Source organism: Rhinolophus sinicus, linkage group LG03 (genome assembly GCF_036562045.2).
Source record: "Rhinolophus sinicus isolate RSC01 linkage group LG03, ASM3656204v1, whole genome shotgun sequence".
Classification (NCBI taxonomy): domain Eukaryota; kingdom Metazoa; phylum Chordata; class Mammalia; order Chiroptera; family Rhinolophidae; genus Rhinolophus; species Rhinolophus sinicus.
The window spans coordinates 60652647-60674557 of record NC_133753.1 but is presented as its reverse complement, the minus strand read 5'-3'; positions in this window follow the sequence as shown (position 1 = coordinate 60674557).

Below are 21911 nucleotides of genomic sequence, written 5' to 3'. Positions count from 1 at the left end.
CTTCCATAAAGCTAAGTAAACACAGTATTAAATTAAAGCTATTGTGTCTCCTGAGTCTGATTGCAGATTGGAATCTGTAACAGCCACTAACTTTATTGGTAGTTAAATCATGAGGCCTAGATGGTTTTAGTAACCCGATTTAAAGAACCTCAAGGAACAGATTTTTTTGTTGTTCCTGTTATTTAAATAGTTCTAGAGCACAGAATGAGATGCAAAGCTTCTCAATGTATTTAATAGGTCTAGCATAAGCTTTTTTACCTAAATAAGACAAGTTGAGCACACAAAAGCATAGGGCAGTTTCACTTTAATGAGACAGAGAGAAATCCTAATAAAAAAACAGTAAATTTTGCTAAATCTTTCAAAATTAAAAAAAATATATATAATCTATTTGACCAGCAGTTCTAATTCTAGGAATTAATTCTATAGGAGAACTTGTACATGTATGCAAACATACCTGGATAACTCACTAATTATAGCATTGTAATTATGACAAAAAATGAAATCAACCTACATTCCTACAAACAAGGAAATGGTTAAATAAATCACATTATTTCCATTCTATGGAATTTCATACAGTTCTTAAAGAGCTGCAAAGAGTTCCGAGAATTAAATGGGAATGTGTTTGCATGTATGTATATACATACTGCATTTAGAGCATGGGGTGTGCAGCTGGAAGACTCAAGTTTCTGTCCAGGTTATGCAACCTTGTGCAAATCTCGTGACTCTTTTAATCCTCATGTTCTTTGACTCATAACTATTTCATGAGAACCAATGGAGAGTTTTTTATGCAAGTATTTTTAGACTGTAATATACTCTCAAGATTTTAAAGATCAGAATATTCAGAGACAGTAAAGATGATGATTTAAATGATGGCAATTTCCCAGGATTACCTTGGATCCAACTGATAGTGAGGTAAAAGAAACATTATCCATGCCAGTAATACCAAATAGAACAGTGGCTGGCACATTAGAAAGTACTATTAGCATTAACTATTACATCACTCATGTTGCCCTTATAGACCATCTTCATATATCGCATAAATTTGTTTGCTTTTTACTTTCACCTAGCCTTCTCATTATCCGAAGAGAATGGATGTAAGTCTGGTCTAAACCAATAGTGATATCCTCCAAGACTACTCTCTAAAGCTGTATTTTGTCTGATTGTGTTTTTTGCTGGGTTCAGTAAACCATTTTCTCTTTAAACTGTGATAGGGCAACTTAATTGGTTTCCTAGTGGAACATTAGAGAGATGATTGAAAGACATCAATATTTACAGTCTTGAGTTATAGTAGGGTCAATCTGACAAAACAGAATGATAGAAAAAACTACCCAGCCATACAAGAGAATATTAAAGATGCGTGCTGTAATGAGTGTACTATTAAAGTGAATTTTTGAGAGGATGGAGTAGTTAGATTGTGATCTCATTTCTGAAAGAGTGTTTTGAAATGCTCTCTGTGCTATGGTTACAGGATTTATTGAGTGTAGGAGGTATAACTAGTAACTGGTTACAGGTCTGAACCTATGACATTGATGTGATTCAATTAGGAAGTGGATATCAGAGATAAAGTCTTACCCCTTACAATGGCATTTAAAGAATAAAAATGCTTTGTTAAATCTTTAAGGAAACAATGGCAGGACCAGCAAGTTCACCACATGGCTGATTCTATGATTTGAGCAAGTTCAATGTTTCACTTAATCTCATTCTCTTCTGATCTGAATTATCTGAGAGGCTAGAGGTCATCTCTTCTAACACCCTAATTTTAAAGAGTGGGCAATAAGAAAAGAAACCTCTTTAAAGTAACTTACTTCTACCTTTAATGAGCTAAACTTCAGATTAAGGTTTTCTGATTCCTAGTCCGTTTCTCTTTACACTGTATTAAAACTACTCTCATCTTTACTTCTAACCACATCTGTTATAGGTTAAATTATGTCCCTCTCAAAAAGATATGTTGAATTCCTAACTCCCTATACCTATGACTGTGACCTCATTTGGGAATAAAGACATTGAAGATGTAATTAGTTAAGATGTGGTTTATACTAGAGTAGGGTGGCCTCTTCATCCAATATGACTGATGTCCTTATAAGAAAAAGAAAATTTGGACACAAACAGAGGGAAAATAGCCATGTGAAGACAGACAGAGATTAAGCTGCCATAAGTCAAGGAACACCTGAGGCTCCCAGAAGCTGGACCAGACAAGGAAGGATCCTTTCTTAGAGGCTTTGGAAGGAGCATGGCCCTACTGACACCTTGATGTTAGACTTCTTAGCCTCCACAATGGCTAGAGAGAGTTTATTTCTGTTGCTTTAAAATTTGTGGCACTTTGTTACAGCAGCCCTAGGAGACTAATACAACATCCAAAAATTGATTTTGTGACCTTGTATGAAGGCACCATATTTATGCCATAGCCGGTAGCTATAGTTTCAGCACTGTGGGCAGTAGATAATTTACAGTTAGTGTTCGGTTTAGTTGGTTGATCCAGAAGGTCTGATGCTTAATAAACTGAGCCTTTGAAATCTTCATGTTAGAAATTTTTAGTATCTCAATAATATCAACACACACTTCTAAGTACTTATACAATGCATTCTAATGGATTATAATAAAATGGACACAACTTGGTGGGTACACATATTGGCTCAATGTTTGAAAGGTCTGATTACTCCAGATTGTCTAACAATCATGCATTCCACTATTATTCACACTTTGAGAGCTGCCAACAAAGAAATAGCTCTTCTATTATTATCATGACTGTTTTCAGAGTTAAAATTCTCCACTTCTATTTCAATAGCAGTATAACAAAATGATTAGAAAAGGTGTACCTATGTATGACTGGCCAGGTGGACTTTAACATAGGGAAGCCAACTGCAGTTTAACCCCAAGTATCTGATGAGTGCCTCATGTGCCTGTGTGTTCAGAATAGCGTGTGGAACAGGACAGACACTGGCCTTTCCTATAAGTGTATAAGTTAACATGGGAAATAAGTTCATCAACAAAATAATTCCTGTTCAATCACAGTGGTGATAGTGCTAAGGATGAGCATAAGTGAGGTGGTGGTATACTCGTATATAAGTGGGAAAATCAGAATTGGTTGGTAGAGAAAGACAGTCAGAAAGGCATCTGAGGAACTGGCACAAGCTTTGTTTCTGGAGAATGAGTAGGAAGTTCACAGCCCTCAAACTGTATCTTTCCCTTCAAACTGTATCTTTAATGCAACCATTTCATTGCCTGCATTGCTAATGCTGTGATGGCCATTTTCTCACGACTGCCTTAGCACCGTGTCTATTCCAGTGTCTTCCTTACTGGTCTTGCTTCCACCCTTGTCCTCTTCAGGCTGTTCTTATTACAGCAGCTAGAGTCATTCTTTAAAAATATGATTCGGATCATGCCAATTATCTTGCTCCAAACTCCCAAACTGGAGTAAAATCCAAAACCCTCACAATGGTCATTTCTGACTTCATCTTCTTCTGCCCTCTGCCTCCCCCACTCTGCTCCAGCCACACTGGCCTCCTTTCTGTACTTTGATGTCCAGTGAGAGCCTTAAATTTTGCTGTTTCCTCTGCCTGGAATGCTCTTACCAAGACAGCTGATCAGCTCACTCTTGCTTTTCAGGTCCCTGTCAGTTGTGAGCGTTTTAGCAAGGTCTTCCCTGATCATTTAGTATAAAATGATAACACCTTCCTTTCCCTCAGTCACTCCCTGCTCCTCTCACCCTGTCTTATTTTTTTTTCTATAGAACTTAGCTCCATCTGATCAGCTTTCACTTACTTTGTTGCATTTTAAAAGGGGTTTGGATAGGTGTGGTTGGGAAATCAGTACAGGCAATTGTACTATGTGGAAAGGAACTTCACTTGTTGAAGGAGTTGAAAGAAGGCCACTGTAAAGAGAGTGTACTGATCCAAGGAAAAATGGCAAAGGGAAAGGAGGGGTAGACAGGACCAAATCAGGTGGGCCACAGAGGGCACATTAGGATAAGGGCCCAAGTCTCTGAGAGAACAGGAAGCCGCTGGAAGTTTTAAATGGGGGAGTGATGATATATGTACATACTGCAAAGACCACTCTGTGTGAGGAGAATGGTTGGGAAATGACAAGTTTGGAGCAGGATAAGAGATGATGTGTCGAAGATCAGTGGGGTAGGGGTATAGAGACAAAGGGACTATGGACAAGGTCAGAGATGTTTGGGGAAACTGTTAAGACTTCCTTTAAGGAAGAAAAGATGGAGATGCTGAGCCTGGGAATCTGGAAATGGAGTAGGTTCATGGGTATTGATAGTAGAGCCTGACAGATCAGATCATGAATTCTAATTTAGACATATTGTCTTTATCCCAGAACTCTTCTGACAGCCAGACCTACTTATCTAATCACCTGGTTGACATTTCTACTCACATATTTATAGACATCTCAAAGCTTAATGTGTAGCCTGTAGATGGTATTTGAAATTGTGGAAAAGATCTTCAAAGGGGATGTGTAAGAAGCAAGTAAATGAGAGCCTAAGACTGACTCCTGAGATATTCCTACTTGTAGTAGAGATCAGGTAGAAAAGAAAAATCCCAGGAGATGTCCCCCACCCCATAGAGATTCATTCTACTCAATTTTTGACAGATGAAGAAACAGATGCCGAGAGCAGTGAGGCAACTCCCCTGATATCATGGGTAGTTGGGCAGTGAGATTAAGCAAACTCTGGATCTGGGTAGGGTGGAAAGAGTAAATAAGTCAAAATAAGAGGTCTTTGAACTCGCAGCAGAGTGCCTCGTTCATATTACCACTGTCATTTTGGATAAAGGGCCTTGGATATGTTTCTATCTTCTTCCATCTGAAATCTATGTCCACCCCCATTTAAAAAATCTAGAAAAGATATTTCCATTTATCTCTTTTCCAGAAACTACCCCATTTCCACCCTCATCAGACTGAAAACATTCCTATAAGTTACAAAGCTCCTTTTAATTTTTAAATATCTATCTCTATCTCTATCTCTATCTCTATCTCTATCTATCATATATCTATCTATCACCTATCATCTATCTAATCTGATTTCTCCTTTTCTTACATAGGAATATATTAAGCTCAAGTGTCTGCAACTCTTAACACTGTCAGTACATAATAAATTGTTGATAGACATGTATTTAAATAGAATATGCAGAATATGACAGAAGTACATGTTTTAAAGTTTAATCCCAGAGACTTTTCAATGTGTTCTAGGGGAGCTGTAATTCTCACTGTTCTGGATAAAGAACAGATTCAGATCATTAGCATTCTGCTCCTCACAGCAGGGGAAACTTGTGCAATAAGTTATGCTCATCAGAACTCTCATAGACCTTTATAAACAAGGTTTGCTGAGCTTTTGAAAGCTGCTTTTACTAACTTTCTAAAGGATGCAGAAACCAGTTAAGACAAATCGCCAACTACAAATGTAGATCCTAGAGAGGAGTTGCCAGATCAATGTTAGCAGACCCCCCCTCAATCTCCTCAAAAGAACTTTGTTATCTCTCGTCTTTATAGTTATCACAAAATTATAAGTTAGTACTTCAATGCCCTTTACAGAGAATTTAAGTCCCTTGCTCTTCCCCACGAACAACATTTTAGTCAAAATGTACTTGAGCTTCAATTGCTTGGTGAAAAATAGGTCACTGCTAGTCATGTTTAGCATTCTTCTTTCTTCCCCTTTGGGATAGAATCTGCCTTCAGACTATTTTTCACACAGAATAAGGATTAGTGCCTCTTTATCAGTGTTGTCCATATCCCCACTCAATATACTTTATTATCACTGCTAGAAGGTGCTTCTCAAAGACTGAGTTGTAGAGTTATAAAAAAAATCAAGCTCCCCAAAGCCAGGGAAAATTGAAATGTCACTCTTTACAAGGAGTTTTAGGAGGGAGACTAAGCATTTACTTCAATACAGACCATCCATTCTATGGCCTAGTTTAGAAACTTTCAGAATCAATTTTAAATCTTTTCTTTATAGCTTTCACATCCCCTCAATATCATCCCTTTTTTATTATGAAATTGCTTCAGTTAGGCAACTCAGTCTGGGGCGGGGCGGGCTTGGGGAGGGTAGGAGGGAGAATGTTGATTGATTTGTTGTCCAGGCTCTGTCCCTTCCTCTGTCCTGCTATCCTCAGCACCACACACCAGCCTGGCTGCTGGCCTGGGCGCATGCCCCAGATGCATTGAGCCTGCCTGCTGTTTGGCAGTCATTTCCCTTTGTTTGTGCTCCTTGTGCTGCTCTAATAACCCTCCTCAAGGCCAAATTAGATTTATATGGAAGGGGAAGTCAGCTAGAGGTTTCAGAATGACTATGCTAATTAGAAACCAAAATATAAACAGCAACTCCACATGGATATATTAAATAGGCCAGCATTCTCCACAGCAAATCAAATTAAGAGAAATCCCATTATCTCACTCAGGGCTTCTGCACTTTTTTTTTTTTTCCTGACCGCCTGTTTTCATGTTTGAACAGAATGAGGGTTCAAATATATTTTATTACAGATCTGGTTCTAAATTAAAGCCTCTTTCTCCCTTACCCCAAATTACAATGCTACCAAGCCATTATTCACAATTAAACCAAACTCATTTTTTAAAATCCATTGAAAGTTTATGTATCACCCGTGAAAGAGTTTAGGTTTCATTGCAGCCTCAAATATTTCATTTATCCTCACCAGCCTGGCTTCAGTATAAACTACTTACCACAAAGCATTCTAAACAGCTCTATGAAAAGCCCCATGTATCCTATGAGAGTTTATGTTTATGAATATCTGCTACAGGAAATGAATATTCCATCCATTAATCTCTAACCTTGTGTAGTCAGGCTGATTCTGCGAGGGAATGTAAAATAAAAGTATCCTTCTTTAAAAGGAAGCAGCACTAGTGGTCAGGGACTTTTTAGGAACCTAATATTAGGGGTGACAAAGCGGTTGGGAAGGGCAGTCACCTTTGCAGCCAACAGGCTTTGTTTGAAGACTTGTATCCAAGTTAAATGCAAAGAATGATACTTTATGGTCAGAAGGATTTATCTAAAAAAATCAAGAGGAATAGTTCAAAATTATTCTTTAAGCTTTAAAACGGAGGCAACGGTAATAATATCCTTAACATATTAGACACAGAGTCATTGAATAAAATCTCAGTGATGCAATAGATATTCCTTCTTTCAATTTTATCAGTTTGCAAAATTCATGAGGTTAATAAGTATTAAAATTCTCATTACTGTATCATATCAGATAGGGATGTAGCTCGAGGGTGTAATAAACTAGTTCTGTTGTCGAAACTCCCTCGAAAAGCAAGACTGCACTTACCCAGCATTATAAAAACATCTATATGACTCTGCGTACAACTTAATGTAATCAAAAATATTACATATGCGGTTTCTGAAAGCTCACAATTCAAATCTTGAAACTCATTGACTTCACATATAAAGTTATTGCAGGTGACTATTAGAGTTTGCAAGAGATTCACTGTCAGCATACTGTTCTTGGTCTAGCTGTAGATATACTGGGCAGTTATATCAATAGCCATATTTCGCCTTTTTTGAAAATCTTGTGGCACTTTACTGAAGCAATACTAGTTCCAAGTACTTTGCAGGATGTAACTGTTATCCCTCCTCTCTGTAGAAGTTATAAGTCAATATTGATAGGATTTAATAGCTGCCCACTCCCTTCCAGGAAGAAGGGAAGAAGGTTTTCTAGCATTCATCAATAATGATTCTACTAACTCCTTTTCTTGTACTTTTCTGCCTCCCACCCTCTAAGCTCACCCTGGGAGCCCACATCAGTCCAGCTAGCCGTCAACTACACTATTGCCCTTCTCAAATGTCACTCTGCTTTAATAGATAATTTAAGACAAATTATTATTAGAGATTCATCTGGGGGCCTTAATTGTAAAAAGCAACTGAATAGGGGAAAATCCTACAAAGAAATTTAAGCTACTTTGACAGCACATGAAATATTTGCTCCTCAGCCCCTAGGTTATTCTAAGTAGAGCAGGTGGAGAAGGTAGGTTTGGAAGATGTATTACCTCCCTGTGTGCATCTTTTTGTCTCGTAAAGAACTCTTAATTTTCAGGGAGCAGATAGGGCTCCATCTATGATCTCAAGGAGGATAAGCTCTTTTCCCAGCTGATAAATCACGATTTGTTTAAGGCACTCTTGGAGATTTGTTTCCTCAGATTGATGTGAGGGGGTGGAGGAAAGCAGGGAACGTGACTCAGTTTTGACAAATGAGCTATAGGGGATCATTGTCATTTTTATTCAGAAAGGGAAGCCATCTTCAGCAAAGCCTTAGAAGGGACAGGCCTTTTGCTCCTTCCTCATTCTTTTTGCCTGGGAGTCAAATGAGATGCATGGAGATCATCTTGCTATCACAAATTGAAAAGCTCGTGGACAAGAATCCAACATTTAAAAAATGGAAGAATGAAGAGCCTGGGTCCAAGACATCAATGTTGCCTCTAACTCTAAAATTCTTATGAAAGATAAACCTCCAGTTTTAAAATACCCCAAGCTGGGCTTTCTTATAGCAGGATGCATTCCTAGGTAATATAGTAGCCGACAGGCATTAACATTCTCAGACCACAGCTTACTCTCAATGACCAGTGCAGTACTTTTAGAACTGGAATCCAGTGCTTTCCACCATAGCTGGGGATTAGTAGACAGCAGATAAACTTGTCTGGATCATTGTATTAGTCAGCTTTGGCTGCCATTATAAAATACCAGAGACTGGGTGGCTTAAACAACAGAGCTTTTATTTTCCCACGGTTGTAGAGGCTGAAAGTCTGAATCAGGTTGTCGGCATGGTCAAGTTCTGGTGAAGGCTCTCTTCCTGGCTTGCAGATGGCAGCCTTCTTCTTGTTCCTAACACATCAGAGAGAAAGAGAGAATGCGCGCCCTGGTGCCTCGTCCTTTTTTTTTAAATTTATTTTTTTATTTTTTAATGGCACGAATCCCATTATGAGGGCCCCACTCTCATGACCTCATCTAAACATAATTATCTCCCAAAGGTCTTATCTTCAAATACCATCACAATGGAGATTAGGGCTTCAATATGTGTGTTTTGGAGGCACACACTTCATTCCATAGCAATATGCATTTACATTATTTTATTCCTCAGTTCTCAGATGGTCTTGTATTTATGAGATATACATGAAGATACACACACACACACACACACACACACACACACGGGCCAAAAAATGGATACACATTTTAAGAAAGGAAAAAACTGTATTGAAATTGTAATACTCAATATATACCAATAACAAAAGGTGAATACAAGTCATGTTTGACTTGCGCAATTACAAGAGGCGCTCAAAGTGGTCACTATCAGCATAATTTTAATACAGTTTTTTCCTGTCTTTAAATGTATATACATTTGTTGGTACCCTTTTCATGTATATCACTAAAATGGTAAGGCTATTCTTTGTGCTGGCTTCACAGACTTGTTGGAGCTTATATGATAAGAGGAGACCTGCTTGTGTTTACTAGGTTTGCACTCGTCCAACACGTTATCATACTATGTTACTTCCTTTTGAAGGTCAGTGGCCAATATTTTCTTCCTGGCCTCTTGCATTGTCCACTTAGTTCCTTCCTTTATTCCTCCTATTCATCTGCCCTGTGTCTAGTCACCTTCCCTAAGTGTAACAGGTATGGATTTCACAGTCCACAGCAAATTTGAAAACATGCAACCTTATGTCTTTTTAGAGCTGACTTCATCTAATTGAGTTCCCACTAGGAATGAGTCATAACATATTCTAAACACTTCAAACTCCAAGAAGTCATCAAATTAGTCACTTCAGGTTTAAACAAGGATAAATCCAGGATTTTGTGTTTCTTCTTTTCTTATTCCCTCGGGCTTCTGACACTGATGACAATAGTACTGAAAGAAATGAATAAACTCCTACCAATATTTGGAGACACCAAACGGATGAAGCTGCCTGTGCCCTGGTTAGGTCCATAGTGCACTTCTGCCTTCTGCATCTCTTTCCTGGACAACTGTAATGGTATTTTTACTGAAGCCACACACCGACTATTTTTAACATGTGCATACATTGGCTCACTATTCAAACAACACAGAACAATATATAAATATGAATTTCAAGTCACCTTCTCAAGCTCCAGTCCTATTATTAAGGGGCAATGATTTAATACTAATTCTGTGGTTTGCATCATTACTTTAAAGCTGACAAGAAATAAAAGAATGAGTGTTTAGACAGAGTTTATTGTCTCTGCTGGGAAAGATGAAAAATTTACTAAATTTACTGAACGTCTTACTTCTTCTACCAAATCTGTTAATTATAGTTACAGAAAAGATTGTAAATGTCAATGCTTAATTTAAAAATATATTATAACTAAGTCTTCCATTCTTTGGTTTAAAGATTCAACCCATAGATAATGAATGACATTTATCATATTATGTAAATGTCCTTTTAAATCCAATTAATATGAATGGATGCTTATAGAAGTAGACAATCCTAGATTATTGAAACATTGCTGTTTGAAGGAGACTTTTTCATGTGTTAAGGTCTAATGTATCCTATTAATATCCTTTTATCTAACTTTTCTGATTTCTTATAACTGTTACCTCCCTTAGACCTAGGGTTGGAATGTCTCTCTAGGTTGCTAGACCCAGGGATTATTGCACCTCCTTTTTTGTTTGTTTGTTTTCCTGTACCCTGTACATAGTTTGAGAAATGTTTAACAAAGGAACTATTCATAGAATACCTCACTGGGTGTGTCAACTTGTTCTTATTAGGACCTTGACTTTTAAGTCTACAAACATCCAAGGTGTAAATCTAAGATTTGCACCCAGGACTTTGATTTACTGAATGAAAAACAAGACAAAACAAAAACTATGGATAAATGTTGTTGCTAAAAAGTCTGTAGGATTGTTACAAAGGAAATTTATTCTGAAAGCTGGTAGAATTTAGAAATTCTAAGGATGATAAAGTTCTCAATGTGTGTTTAGTATGAGTCATACTTTGTTCATCCTATTTAGTACTAGGGGGATCCATTCAATCAGAATGTCTTAAATTAAAATTAATTAATAAAGCATTAATCAAAGTAACATATTCATAGAGTTAAAAGTCAAATAGTGCTAAAAGACTTAAGAAAAACAATCACCCCTTTCTCTACCCCCATACTGCCTACTCCACTAGCACTTCCTGGAGGGACTACTCTCCCCTCTTAGCTGTTTTATCTGGAATTTACCTATGAATTGATAATAATATGTGTTTGCTTCTATTTCTTTATCAGTTGGGATATTGCATTCTATTATTGATGTTGACGATTTATTTTAACCTCCTATCCCTGGCTTTAGTTTGCCTACTCCCATGGTTTTCTCAACATGTTTATCATAAGTTTTTGTCAAATCAAGCTAGCATCTACAATATGACTATAGGAATTTTGTTTTCAGCTGAGCCAGGTAGTATACTATACTTAAGATTCTCTTCTTGTACAATGTTTAGTTTTCTATGTATCAATTTTTTCAAAAGGTCAGTGAGCTGTCATATACCAACTGATTTTTCTAAATGCCAAAATACAAATCCATCAGTTCTCTTTATTTACTAGGTAACTTCCTCTTGCAGCCTCTGTGCTCTAGCACAAATTGGGATTGATTATTCTCTGGACATGACTTATTACTCATCTAGGACTTTGTCTTCTCACCAGTGTTTGAGCTCCCTTTTCCTGAATAGTACATTTTATTGTTTATGTTGTTATTGTCATTGCTTAAAATCTTTATTTGATGGAATCCATCCTCCAGTAGCATCTGAGAAAATGTACATGAAAGGTATATTTTAGTTCTAGATCTGAACATGTCTTTTTCAACCTGAATTTCTCTGCCTACACAAACTACTCATCAAATGTGAGGGTAGAATAATAATTTTTTCTCAGAATTTTGAAGGCATTATTTATTGCTTTCAAGCATTTAGTGTTGATGTTGAGAGTTCTGAAGACACTCTGATTGTCATTCCTTTTTTGTGACTTATTTTTCCCACTCTGGAAAATTTTAGAATTTTAGGATCTTATTGTCTCTGTTGGGTTAGTGACGTAACTTTGTCTAGCTCTTTGTAGACTTTTAAGTGATTTTCAAAGTGTAGTTGACTATGTTTATTTTTTTTTCTCTTACTAAAATTACAACTAACATCTTCAGGATGAAATATCAATTTTGATGTACAAAAACAAAGGAATGAACCTGTGGATATAGCCAATACCACACTTATATCTCAAACAAACATATTGGCTTAATCCTATATATGTACAAACTTGTGATCTCTAAGAGCATTGAGTTTACAAATATACCCCCTGTCTAGTATTAAAATAAATGTATTATTAGTTATTTTTTTCTTAATGATGACAATTAATGGTCCATCATATCAAATTCCAAACTATCAAGTTGGCAAGTGAAAAATTTTCTATGTGGTTAGTAATAAAACAATTTTTAAGCCAAAAAAAGAAATCACATTACATTAATGTTGTCAACTACCACGTAATTGTATGTGAGTTTTAGAATTAATTTGTAAATTTGGTTTGGTTTTATAATTGAATAAGAAGTCTTCGTTCTAGTATTTTCTAAATTCCTACAATGTGTAGGACACTGCTTTATCACTAAATACCAAGTATGTAACACAAAAATCTTCTTAAGTTTATGCTCACTATTGTAAGTGTTATAGACTGAATGTGTCCTCCCAAAATTAATATATTAAAACCTAATCACCAAATGTGAAGGTACATGGAAGTGGGGCCTTTGGGAGGTGATTAGGTCATGAGGATGCAGTCCTCATGAATGGGATTAGTACCCTTATAATAAAAGACCCCACAGACTTGTCTTATCCCTTCTTCGTGTAATGCTATAGCAAGAAGATAGCCATCTATGAACCAGGAAGTGAGTTCTTAACAGATACTGAATCTGCTGGTGGCTTAATCTTGGACTTTCCAGCCTCCTAAACTGTGAGAATTAAATTTCTGTTGTTTGCAGGCCATTCGGTCTATGGTATTCTTGTATAGCAGCCTAAACTAAGACAGTAAACTTTATGAAGGAAGTTTTTTCTTTTTAGCTAAATTCTTAGGATATTATGTATATCACATATAAAATGCATATGTGCATCTTTAAAGAAATGTAAGTTAATGCTGGGTGACTATAAGAATATTTCCTGTTAATGGGGTCCACTCAGGTTTGAGAAGCACTTTCATTCCTTATACTCCCACAAGCACTTCCTTCAAATTTCCCTGCTGAACTCAGAGTAGAGAAGAACCTTAAACAGTCACTAACATCCTTGTCTTATTCTAATTCCTCTTCTAGGCATTGATTCTAGGTCTTATTCTAATTCCTCTTCTAGGCATTGATTTTCTTATTGATACAATGAAAGGATGCAGATGAATATTACAAAAGATAGGGCCAACAGTACAGAGAAACATGTTCTCAGAGGCATGGTATTTAATGCCTCCGAGCATTAAATATTCCTTTAATATTTTCATTGTTTACTTAGAAATGGACAGAAACATCATCCTGACTGAAATGTCCACTGTAGCTCCCATGGATGACTTGGCAGTGTGTATAGTCTCCTGCACACTAACATCTTCAGGATGTTAGCACACTCGGGGAATACAAGGACATATAGAGGAACATGCCTGATTCTTTTCCCCCTATCTTAGCAAGAACAAAGTTATGAATAAGAACTTGGTCCCTTTAAAAAAAAAAGTTAGTACAATGACTGCTTCTCTTCTACAGATTTCTCTGACCTAATTTTTTAATGATTTCCTTACCTGTAGATGGAAGATTGAGGCAAAACTTACCTGGTTGCCAGAGAGAGCTCCCAGGGCATAATCAGCTCTCAATATAATACTTCTGTCAAAGTAAAAGAGACAGAGAAAGTGACAAATGCAGATACAAATGCATTCTGGATGAACATAGCATGCTTTTCTTAAAACAGAAAGGATGTCTCCTGGTTGCCTATTTGCATATGCTTCACTTCAATGCTAAGAGTAAAGACAGATTAGGAACCTTTGGAAAACGGAGTTCAGACTATAAGAATCCCTACTGGCTGTGCAATATAGAGTTAATGACTACTGTGGATGGACGTAGTGACCAGCCTCCATTTCATCTTCCCATTGTCTGCCAGAGTAGCATGTAATCTATTCCAGGCATCAGCAACTGGAGGCAAAACATGCCAATTATTTTTATTGATCTAAAACCTTCATAGGTGAGATGCCTCGCCGAGGCAGCATATGGAAATTTAGATAAGGAAATGATTGCAGAGACATGGAAAGGGTTTTGCTATTTGGAAAGAATGTGTAGGCCTTAAAAAAATGAACAAGCACTTGGTATTCCAGAGCTTAAGAGCGCCAAAGACGAATTATGCACTCGCGGCAATGGAAATTGATTACTAAGCCTTTGATGAGTCACATGCCTTAGGAATTAAGTACTCCAATCTATTATTGTCAGTATCCTGATGGGTCAACCAGGCTGTGAATGGGAATTTGCATTAAATTGATTTGAGTGTTTTTTCTTGAACTAACATCACTCAATCAAGGGACACATTCAGACAGAGCTAGATAAGTCTGACTGAATTTGATTTGGAAAAGCAGAGTAGCAAGGGATTAGCAGGCAGGATTTAAAAACACCATAAATCTGGCACTACAGGCTGGGCTGGGAGAAACCAGAGAGCAGTCTCTGTGCCACAAATAGGGTATACAGTCAAAGCAAATTTATTTTGCAGTTCTGTAGCATGTTGATACAGTCACGGATTACAAAAATCATCATTAGGTAATTCAGAGGAGTACTTCTTGGGGGAATTTCAGAAGATCGGATGCAGAAATAAAGTGTTTGCCATCTGTCTCAGGATTGAGTCTGTATTTCTAAGGTATGATTGCCATGCAATGATCTTTTGACCTCAGAGAAGTCACTCACTATACATGTAAAGAGGGTAAGTAGATTAGTGACCTCAAGTCCACTCAAGTTGAACATTATATGAATCTGGGAGCAGAAAATATCAAGTGCGAAATTTCACTCAAACATTTGATGTTCTTTGGACTAGAGGTTGGAATTCATAGGGAGCCTCAGCTATACCAGGCACTCTGTCCCGACACAGTTGATGGTTTAGGGACGGGATGAGTCCCCCCCAGGGGCTATGATGGGTTGTGAAATTTTGAGATGGACTTGTGATAGGTCCTGAGAGATGACAATGTTTGAATGTTGAGAGGATAAGTACTTACAGCTCAGGAAGGAGCATCTGTTTAATACTCAAAATGATTCTGACTCATTAACAAATTATTAAATAAGTAAATGAGTTCTCTTTTATCTGCTATTAACCACTGACATACATACACTAATAAGGATCCAAATATTTGCTTTGAATGGTGGGAAAGAATTATTAAGAACTTGTCAGATAGTCATTTGAAGTAAGAGAAAAATGTGACTTCTCAGAGAACATATAGTATCTTTACATTTTAACTTATTCCAGCTAAATAACACCAGGTTGAAATTTTATTCCTTCATTAAAAAAAACAACACATCTAACTTTGAAGTATTAGCGTATTCTGGTTGAAAGATACTTAGAAGGATTATAACTGACTAATATTCATCTGTACTAATCACTATGCTGAAATTTTGGTAAAGATGTAAGCTTACTGATTTATTGATCAAGTAGGATTTGTGGCAGTAATAGCTGACCTCTTATCAATGTTGAGAGTCTCTTCCATTTCCATTTCTTGTCTGTTCCCAGGGTTGCCATGGTAACACTATCAGAGTATCCTTACTGTTGATTACGCTTGCCAGAAATCTGAGAGGTATCTTAGAATATAGGTGTCTGTATTGCCACCTGCTCTTTCATGGCTCTTTCTGCCATTGCAAGGTACAGAAATCAGTAACACTGCATGAGTGTTTAATCATGCTAGTATTCATAGGCTATGCATCTTTAGTGTTTTAGTCTATGTCTTTGTTTGGTTTGATTAAAATAAAAGAAATACTTCTTAAAGATCAATATATTGAAACTTACTTATTTTGTCCCTTGAAATTCACTCTTAAGCAGAAATTGTTGAAGTTTTGCAGATAAGCCATTTGCACAAGAAGTGCTCATTGTTTGAACATGCTACCATTTGAAGATATAATAATCAATATTTTTGCAGCATTATGCATCAGGGTTGTTCAATCAAACTCCATTCAACTTGAACCATGGGTTCTGTTGAAATTCTAGCTTGAACTGGAAAGTTGAAACTATTTAAGTTGAAAGTTTGAACTATTTAAGTAGAAAACAGATCACCAAAGATAAAATTACCATATTATAAGTGAATGTATGGAGCGTACTGAGTCCAGCATGATGAAAATTAGGTAGAAGCCAAGGAAAAGAAGCTGAGAATCCATTTACAAGGAGATGATTTTAAAGTAGTATTAAATGTGTATATTATCCTTACCTATTAAACCTATAGAAAGGGCGTAGGAAAATAAACCTAGAGGGAGCACCATTTGTGTGTTTCCAGTACATACGGGAGATGACCCTAGACTGTCCATATTTAGTGGGTCTAAGATGCAAATTGCAGGACACCCCAGGAGTGTGCAGAAGATTTGTACCACAAAGGTAGGAATTTGAATGGAAGCAAATGGTAAGGATCCATGAAATAAAATATGGAGTGGAGACAGCAGCCATCTCCACCAACATTCTATTAAAACTGGGAGAAACTCTACTGGGAAAGAAGTTGGGAAATGTTTTCTCAGCCACTAGGGGACCTGGTTAAATTATATGTGATATGTATCTGAAGGCTCTTGTCCCTCATTGTGTCCTCCCTGGCATCGTCTGACCTTAGAGAAAAGACAAACAGCTGGTCAGTGTTTATATAGATGTCATGGTCTGAGTTTCCTGTTGTATTTACAGTGACCTTCAAAGAGAAGGGACAGAAATAGGCAAGAACACAAGCTTATTTTGTGGTATCTCCTACTTAAGACAGATCCTTTTTCTGAATAACATAACCCTATAGGCTACCTTTAAGTGAGGTGCTGCAATGTGAAAAGTCATAAAATTTACAAATGAATAAATCCATGTTTATACTTTTACTATTAACTTGGTGTGAAATAAAGAGATTCAATAATAAATCTAAAATTCAGCAAAAGGAAGTCAATGCAATATTATGTTCTAAGTTCTAGAATATATAGAATATATAGTAACCATATATATATCATAAGGCATTTAAGTCTTACATAACTACCATAAAACACTTACTACTCACAGATGATAGTCTGAGTGTCTGAGTCCCTGGTCACCATACTCTCCTCAGGCTAGGGTTGTAGTACCTACCCATTCATAGTCACAGGTGGGCAACTGAATCCCAAGAAATGCTTAGATGAGTTGCTTGTATAAAAGCAGTCCTACCTCCTCCTGATCATCGAGGTCAATTTCCCTTGTCAATGCTGTGACTTCTTTCTTTTTTTTTTTTGCTTACTAGTCCCTCCTTGGATACAAGGAGGCCAAAGTGCCCATGAACCAATTTCAGTGTACAATTCAATGGGATGCTTGGTATGTCTTCAGTGAAAGTGTTAGCCCTTTGAGCCACAGAATCCCTGTGACTTTTCATGAGTTTCAGAGAAAAGAAGTGTACATGAAGGCCCCCAGTGAGTCATGGAGAGTTAGGGTAAATGGCTATGATTAGAGCTATTACTCGAGCTTTGGGTAGTCAGTAGTCATCCCAAACATCTATCTGTCTGGTTTTGGCAGGGACTAGATGGTGAGTTACACAAGGATACAATGGTGATCATCATCCCTGTTCCCTTGAAATCTTTAAAGGTAGCATTAATATCCACTCTCCCCCACCCTAAGATGTGATGTTGTTTTTGATTTGCTGCTTTGACCACTGGTGGGGACCGTTTTAGAGGATTTTATTTAGCCTGTGGAACTAAAAGTTTCGCAGTAGGGAGGGCCAAGGCCCCAATATGGGAATTGCACCATTTGTCAAGCATGCTAATTCCAGCCATACTTTCTGGAAATGGATAAATAACCAGCAGATCAAGCTGACCCTTGGACTTTATCTAGGACTTCATTTATTATTTGGCCTTCATATGCCTCAGCTCTAACAGGGGTCATGAAAATATTTTGAGTTTCCAGGTTTTATTATCAATTTATACCCTTTTTCCAACAATCCTCAAAATATTGGGAATTCTCTTTTCCCCAATGTATAGTTTCCTTAAGTTAATGGCCAAAACAATCTGTTGGGGAAGGAATCATTACCACGTACATATGCTGTGGCTACAGGATCCTTTATGCTGGAGATCTGGCCACCTCTAATAGATGCATTCTGAGTCTGAAAACTAGTTGAGGATGAGAAACTGCACGACAAATTGTGACTTTTTAATGAGGTGTCCTCCCTCAGACTCCTTGTCATCATCATTGATTTCCTTTGTTGGTATAAGTTGAATAGTATTCTTGGCTGCCCACATATTTTGCTCCTAGAGTGGCCATGTTCTATTGACTATCTCCATACTTTTCTATGGGTTAGGTCCCTTTGCAACTCCAACCTTGCTACTCACTATAATGATTGTAGCCCTTTGGTTTGGCTTCAATTATTTGGGGTTCTACTATGCCCATCATCCCTGACCATCCCTGACCTATAGACTAAAGCCACTAGTAATACTTCACATCTCGGTGATACTGCTGCCCTTTGCAATAGCACATTCCTTCTGGCCTTGGTAAATGGTGTTTGCCGCAGGCTTTCCTATGGAACAGAATCCCCTGGCAGTTCTTCCAAGTGAATATAGTATAGCCATTCTAGCATGCTCACTTCCCTAAGCCTTTTAATTCATTCCTCCACCATCTTCCATAGAAATTCAAGCATTTCAATCTCTCCAGCATGGGCCATTGCTGTTTCCATATTTCTAGGGGTCATCATAGTAGCAAGTTCACAGCATTTTCTGGAATTCTTGTGAGACTGTTAAATCATGTATCTTAGGAGAATACTCCTAAATCAACATCTTTGTTCTCCAATTTTAACTCTCCAGAAATAGGGTAAAGAGTTTATTGTCTTGGGAATATTCTGGCCCCTTTGAAGAATCATGCTCATAATCCAGTTCCATGTGTACTCCCCTGGGTCCTGCTCATACACACTGACTATGCTTTGTAGCTCCCTGTTGGCATAGTCCTTTTCTTCCCTCTTCAAACTAAGCATAACCTCAGCTGAGCTATGCTGCCGGCTTTAACAACTGGACTGCCACCTTGTTCTATGGTCTGTTTATGTGTTCCTTCTACTACCAGTAATGGGGTCCTCATTGCCAGCCAGGCAGCCAGTAATGATTCAGCTCCAAAGCCCCATCTTAGCACCATTCTCAGTACTTGCTCTCTTAGTTTCGGGTCTCTAGAAGCAAATACTGAGATGAAGCTTGGGATACATTATATTTATTAGGAATCAATAAATGTGAAAGAGATGGGGGGAGACAAGACTGGACAGAAGAAGTGTGATATAGACCCAACAGAGCTTTGGCTACCCTGGCAGGGAGCTCTGGAGCAAGTATTGTTCATCTGAGTTGTCACAACTCAGAATGGAATTGCCATCCTTTATACTTCTCCTTTACTTGGTCCCTAAATGAGGGCTCTTCAGGGAAAGGAATGACTTTGGGCAAGACAACTGTGCTGCTGAGGCAGACTTTGAAGGAGCTAACAGCTCCTGCATTATCTACTGGGGCTGGTAGGCATGGAAATGTACTTCCCACCTTTCAAGGGAAGACTTGCCCAGGTTGCAGTCAGCAAACAACCACGTCTGTGCCAGCATTTTCTTTTGAAAAATTGATGGCAGGGTTACATTGTAAAGGGCAGTGTTGAGGAATAAGGGATTTTCTTCTTAGTTGAAATGTGATGGGGTAATAAGATCAGCATGTTTAGAGAAAGTAATTAGGTCCAGTTCTGGCTCGACTCCATCCTATTTCTATGACTTTTTCTAAGATAATTTCTTCTCCCCCATTTAGTGTGGAAGGAGTAAGTGCAAAAATGTTGGCCTGGCCCAGCCCAGAAATCAAGCTCACAAATGTCAAGTAACCTCACTTGAAGTGCTCCATAAGAAATAGGAGAACGATTAGTCTGTATGGGAATCGGGAGGCAGTATTGTTCCATCAACGATACTTTTTCAGCTCTGAGTTCTTATAGGGAGGAAAGAAGTTGGTTTCATTTCTTCCTTCTTCTGGTCTTTCAAACTCTTAGGTCCAGAACGCTGTACATAATGGTTTGCTCTCGATGGTCATAGCAATTCGGCAGGGCCCATAGCCAAGCAGTTTGCTTTGGCAACAATTAGTTTTAAGGTCATAATACTTCCCAGAGTGTATAATAAGAACTAGTATCTTGGTGTGGGAAGACTCTGTATTTTGACATAAAAATTTATATATTTCATGAAAGAAAAATCTCTGCATAAGCTTATGTCCCAGATGGCTTCCTTGTTTATTTTTTCTGCAAAGAAGCTTATATATATATATATATGGTTATCTATACAGCAAATCTATAAAAATATGTACCAAACATTCTACTTGAGTTTTTTTAAAAAATTACATAAATGTTCTCATACCATGTACCTTCTGGACCTTACTTCCTCCTGCTTCCTTTCTGCTACTTACTGTTTAAAGGACTATCCATATTTACTTATACAGCATATGTGTCTGTGTACATGTATATACATATATGCCCACATATACATATACATGTATGTATGTACACACCAACATACATATGTATATCTGCTGGGGGATATACTATTATGGATTGTTTATCCATTATTTATCCAGACAGAAAGCCTAGTTTATCCATTTTTTAACTGACATTCAGGTTGAATCCCATTTTGCACTGTCATAAATTTTGCTACAATGAAAATCGTCATACATGTCTGAAATACATACAATTTTCTAGAGAATGTTCCTAGAAGCTTAAATGAATATACCCTGTAATCCAGAAATAAAATTGGGGTGAGTGATTTGGCAATGTTTCCTAAGAGGCTGTGCCAATTTACAGTTCTATGAGCAATTTGGTAAGAAAGTCTGAAAATTCTAACTCTCAACCTGATGACTGACTCTCTGCATCTCAACATAAATGTATTTTGAATTTCTTTGATTGTTAGTGGAGTTGAATTTCTTTTGTGGCTATTGGCTATTTTGATTTTCTCTTGTGAATTTTTCTCATAGTTTCTGTCATTTTTCTATTGGCTCTTTCCTTATCAATGTCTAGGAATTGAATATAATTGAATATAATCTTTTGCTGTTCTTGTTGCAGTTATGTTCCCTTGATCTCTGGCTTGTAAGTTTTATATTTTAATATAATTACATTTATTACATTGAATAAGCAAATAGTTTAAACAAATTTCCTTTATTAGCTTTGTCTGCTTGTCTAATAAATACTCTCCTACTGTGAATTCATCAAAATATTCTCCTATATTGTTTTTCAATTTTACTTTTTACATTCAGGTCTCGTGAAAAAACTGCTTTTTAAAGAAAATTTAGTCTGTCTCAAAAATTATTTTTATGCTGGGAGGTAAGGATCTGTTACTTATTGAGTAGTTCTCCACTGATTACTGAATCCACCTTTGTTGGTACCATATGTTTAGGTCTTTTTCTATGCATTATATTGGGTGCCATTGGTCTATCAGCCCCTCCCCCAACACACACATTCTACATTCAAACCACTTAGTTTGGTTACTGTAGCTTTATAAAAAATCTGTGTTGTATGGTCACCCCTATTTTTCAAAAAACAAATTTGCTTTTAATGAATCCGTATGAATTTTATTATTAGTGTGTCTAGTCCTATGAAAAATCTGCTCAGAATTGATTAAATTACATTTAAAATATTAACTTTGGTGAGCAAACTGACCATTAGATTCCATATTCATGGATGGAAAGAGTCAAAATCCTCCCTCCTATTACAATTTTAATAAGGTCAATAAGATCAATATAGTTTTCCCCTTAAAATTCTTAGGAGTG